This window comes from Ornithodoros turicata, chromosome 6 (genome assembly GCF_037126465.1).
Source record: "Ornithodoros turicata isolate Travis chromosome 6, ASM3712646v1, whole genome shotgun sequence".
Lineage (NCBI taxonomy): Eukaryota > Metazoa > Arthropoda > Arachnida > Ixodida > Argasidae > Ornithodoros > Ornithodoros turicata.
In genome coordinates, this window is record NC_088206.1 from 9,548,970 (window position 1) to 9,553,867 (window position 4,898).

A 4,898-nucleotide genomic window follows, 5' to 3' on the forward strand; every position below is an offset into this window, starting at 1 on the left:
TCCTGAAAGCCACCGTCTTGAGGGGATTACGATGGTCTCTGAAAGGGACGCGACCTTCGGTTAGACGATTTCAGAAATTGCATGGATGGCCCACCAGAGAGCGCCGTGTTGCGAAAGCCCCGCTGCATCTTGGGATTTAGTTTTCATGAGTCAAAGAGAAGAAGAAGAGCGCAAACGGTTTCGGTTTTCTCTCTCCTTCACCCCCCGCACCTTCAAGCAACAGGCAGACGAGCACGAATGCAAACCATTTCCCACAACGCATTGCGCGATGCGCGTGACTTGGGCGACGGAGGGCCCCCGTGCGGAGCACAAGGGCAATATCTGAAATCGCCTAGCTCATTCGTGGAACCCAGCTATCCCCTTCCGATCTGTTTTGGTTTCGGTCTGTCTACCAACGTCATGATGACGTTTGTCGGGTAGAGGTCCATTGAGAACTACCAGTTACCCCGTGTCACTCTGTCTTACGTGACTACTTGCTACCTGATGTTCAAGATGACTATACCTGTGTTATCGGACTTTTCGGTCAATTTTCACGTATATTATATGAATAAAGTGGATGTCATGCCACAGCTTACGTAATCACATGTGACGAAGCCATATATAATGGTCGTTTGGTGGTCGTTGTGTAGGATGTCTGCTTTTATCCGATAGATATTTTTGTTTTTAAATAAAGAAAGCTATGAGAGCTTTTGCTGCGTGTTAAAACGGCCACGTGCACTTTGTGTGCAGCAGAATGGAAAACAGTATGTGACTACGAGACGAATTCATAAATCAACTGTTTTTTTTTTTTTTTTTTTTCACGAGAGGCCTTCGGCAAATGTTCACTTTGGACTTGTTTGTTCACTTTGCAAAAATAGGGTCATTTAAAGACATTCCATTTTCACAAAATCTGCGGAAGGAATAGGTACTTTATGATACCTGGATCGAACAACAACAACAATAAATGAAGAAGTGATGATGACATGGGATGTTTCCCCGTGGTAGCCACAGGACACTACCCCATTTCACAGTGGTTAATATGAGAGGATGAATTATGGTGAGAATGAATAAAAAATGGATCGAATAAAAACAAACACCTTCACAAAATAATCACGTCAAGGCAGGGTGAGCCGTTTCATACGGTCATACTGACACTACGCTGGACAATATTTCGACTGACTTTCGACTGCTACGTCGATGCCCTTTGTGATGTAATGTCGTTGTCAGTGCGAGCGCTGTTATTTTCTTCATCTGGGTCCATGCGATCTGCGGCAGTAAGTAGCACTTTTTACATCCATCATGGTCTACACCTTTCTGTAGAGCACGTTTTCTTTGATCTTGACTGCATTTTAGTATCATAAATGCCACAATTGTCAGAAAATATATACAACTCTGCGCATAATTCCTCTAGGACTTTCAAATGCGAAATGCTGCTTTTAGACTACCAGCAGTTAGAGCTCGTCAAGACGAATCGTCTGACACCTCATTTGTCTCGCTGCGCGAAAAGGTTGGTGTGGTACGCGCGGCGGTTGCCGAGCGACTGCCGGCATTCGCAGCATTGCAGGTGACGCCGTGCACTACCATGTGAAACTTTAACCCGTAATATACTGGGTGCTTCATGAAAAATGAGCCAAAGTTTAAACAAAAATGGTTCATCGCACAACACAACCGGTTCTCACCCAACCGACACTCACAACCGACACTCAACCTATTTTTGCTTTGTAATTAATTAATTAACTGAAATTAATTATTCAGTTCTTAATTATAAGGGTTAGAGCCAAGATGTCAATGAGAAAGTTGCAGCGGGCGATACAACGACACGAAACCCGTTGATTGCAACTTTGTAGCTCTAACGGATCCTTTCTTCTTTTTTTTTTTTTACCCGGCTCCAAAGTCTAACTTTCCCGGCTTACAAATAACCGACGCGGGACCCCTCGCAGACGCGCGAGGAGCTCCGGATCACAGCGCTCTCGAGCGTCATGTTATCGAACGAGGACTAGTCGCAGTTCTCATTGACATTTTCGCTCGCCGTTGACTCGTCGCGCGTCTGCGACAGATCCCGCGTCGGTGTTTTGCAAAACCGAAACTTAATCTTTGAAACAGGAAAAGAAAAAAGAAAGGATCCGTTACAGGCGCAACGGGTTTCGTGTTGTTGCATCGCCCTCTACAATTTTCTCAGTGACATTTCTACTCTAATCCTTATAATTAAAATAAACCACCTAATTAATTTCATTTAATTAATTAATCAATTACAAAATAAAGCGAAAATGTTTGAGTATCCTCACACCACTGGTAACACTGTGCAGTCCGTCTTTTTGGTGTGCGATAAACACACCTCAAAAAAAAAAAAAAAAAGAAAAGAAGAAAACTTTGGCTATTTTTTCGTGAAGCACCCTGTATAGAATGCCACGTCACTCATTGCGCTGCCTGGCTAGTCTTGAAATTATGAGCGTTTTAAAAATTCCCTCAATTTCCCGACGGGTCCCCGCCGGTCATGACATTCCACACGTTCCCGCAAACAAAGACACAGTTCTCTGTCAAAATAGCAAGTGTGCAGTTGCGTCGATCTTCCGTCGATCAACAGTGAAGTAAAACGCAGTAACCAGCAAGATTTTCATGCGCCACATGTATTCCTTATTTCATTCCCGAGGCATGTTTGCCGACACAATGAATATAAAGCAATGAAGCTTTCTTTGTCCATTTCGTGCAAGCTTGCAGTCTCCATTTCTGTAGGGGTTTTCTTCGACATTTCTTCAGGTTCTTTGCACGTGAAGACATGTAGACAGCTTCATGGAAGATTCTGCAGAATAAACAAGGAAAGCTTCATTGTTCTATATTCATTGCGTCTGTACCACTAGAACGTGACTTCATCTTTGACATATCTCCCCTTCTTGACGTGCAAAATGTGCCTTCGTCGACAACAACAAAAACAACATTTGATGATTGATGATGTCACGGCTTCGTCCACAACAAGCGCAGTGTGCCTCTTACCCTTACTCTGCTCTTGAGTTTTCCAGTTTGATTGATTCAATCGTGGATGCGAAAATGACTGCCCTAAAGGCTGTCCTATTCTGTTCTTCGGCTGACTGAGAGGGCATCAAAATAAACAATTCTTTCGCAGAGCCAATGTGGAGAAATGAGCTAACAAGAGCTCGCCAAAGAAAGAAGAAAAACACAAAGAAAAGCAGGCAAGAGGTGTATCTCGATAACACTGTATCACGGTTCCTCGCATTTTTTCCTCGACGCATCGCATCGCCACAGATGAGGCGCGTGTTTTCGTAACTCCTAAAGGCAAGGAAAGGGCCAGCATGATGTCTATACATTTTTTTTTTTTTTTTTACTGTCAAATTTTGCGAAAATACCATGGCTTTACGCAGGTACGAAGGGTAAACAACGCTGTGCGGGCATGCCGTATGTTTATGAATGGCACTGTCTCCTTCTCTTGGTGACTGGCTGTTTCCATCGAGGTGTTCAGTCAGGCGTATTAGACAGAGTCCCTAACGAAAAGGCATCTCGAGCGCGTGTGCTTCTATTTTTCTTGCTCAAAGTTAATTGTAGCCTGGAAAATTCTCGGTGCTTTTGTAACTGCCTGACATCAAATTTGCGTAAGAATAGTTTCTTGACGTGGGGGCAAGATACAGTGAACGCGTAATAGATCTGGACGGCTCCTTGGACTGCACGCTGCCTTGAGAGATGTTGTTGACGTCGTACATACGAGTTGGTCCCCTACTTCTGACAGCGCCTAAGCACGCCCACTGCTTAGTTTGTGAGACTCGCCCTGCCGCTCTGTCATTTTTCTCTCTCTCTTTATTTAGAGATAGCTATCTCCCCGTGTTTTTTTCTCTGGCTTAATTTCGTTTTCTGTCGCTCTGTTTCAACGAGGACTTCAGGATCTGCTATTCATATTCATTTATCCAGACTGCGGCAACCGGAGTAGCTAGTCCAGACCGCATGAGGACTAAAAAAAAACGTCCACTTGATTTTCTTCCACGTATCTAATCTAGTCTGGGGCCTAGACACGCAAGGACTCTGAAAAAGAAAAAGAACAAAAACAAAAAAATTGTGGGAAAATCCGATTTTTTTTCTGTTTCAATTCGGCGACGGAAAAACTGCCCCAAAATTGCCGATCCCGACGACAAAAACAAATAAATAAATAATTATAAAAAATGCATAACTAAAATAAAAATAGAATGAAAATAAAATACAATTAAAAATAAAGTTATGCCAAATGCATAACGAGACCAAAATATCAATTAAACATACTTACATACGTCATTTCCAGTTAGACTCAACGCAGGGAAACATCCAACATCATCATCCATTCATCTGTTGTTGTTCGAGTTAGACCAAACGAAAGGTATTCCACGTCCTACTCATGTAAATTTTAGTCCGTAAGCGATTAAAATTTACTATTTTTTAATTTTTTACAAATGTTAGAAAGCCGTTGCTCTAGCGTTTCAGCAGATCAAAATTACCGGGGGTTGTGCGTCTCCACATGAATTTTTGCATTTGCTACTTCTAATAAAGCCTTGGGCCAATGGCTGCATCGACTTAAACTTGTTATATTTTACATTGTTTTTGTGCTAAACAAATCAAATCTGTGTTTGTATTTAATATTACACCGTGTTTCATTCTAAATAGTTCGCTGATTCGTACAAGAAAGTCGTGTGAAAAAAAATCATACATATTTTTTGTCATTTCTCTCAAGAAAACAGGAAAGAGGATTTTTTTTTCTCAGCTATTCAAAATTTCTAAAAATTTCGCATCTTTGGTCTGGACGCTTTCGTAGCGCACGTGGTAATAAAATGATCGTGGCTTCTTGGCGAGGACCCAAATCGCGTGCACGAGATGCAGCAAAGTATCGGCAGCGCCAACGCTTCCAGCGACGCCAATGAAATGGAGACAGACGGACCGTTGAA

General features: G+C 42.5%; 1 long non-coding RNA gene across 1 annotated transcript in view; it reads right to left on the reverse strand.

The window, feature by feature from the left end:
- The window catches only part of LOC135399029 (uncharacterized), a 150,761-nt gene that overhangs the window by 118,008 nt on the left and 27,855 nt on the right, over positions 1-4,898 (reverse strand). The gene's annotated exons all lie outside the window — the stretch shown is intronic.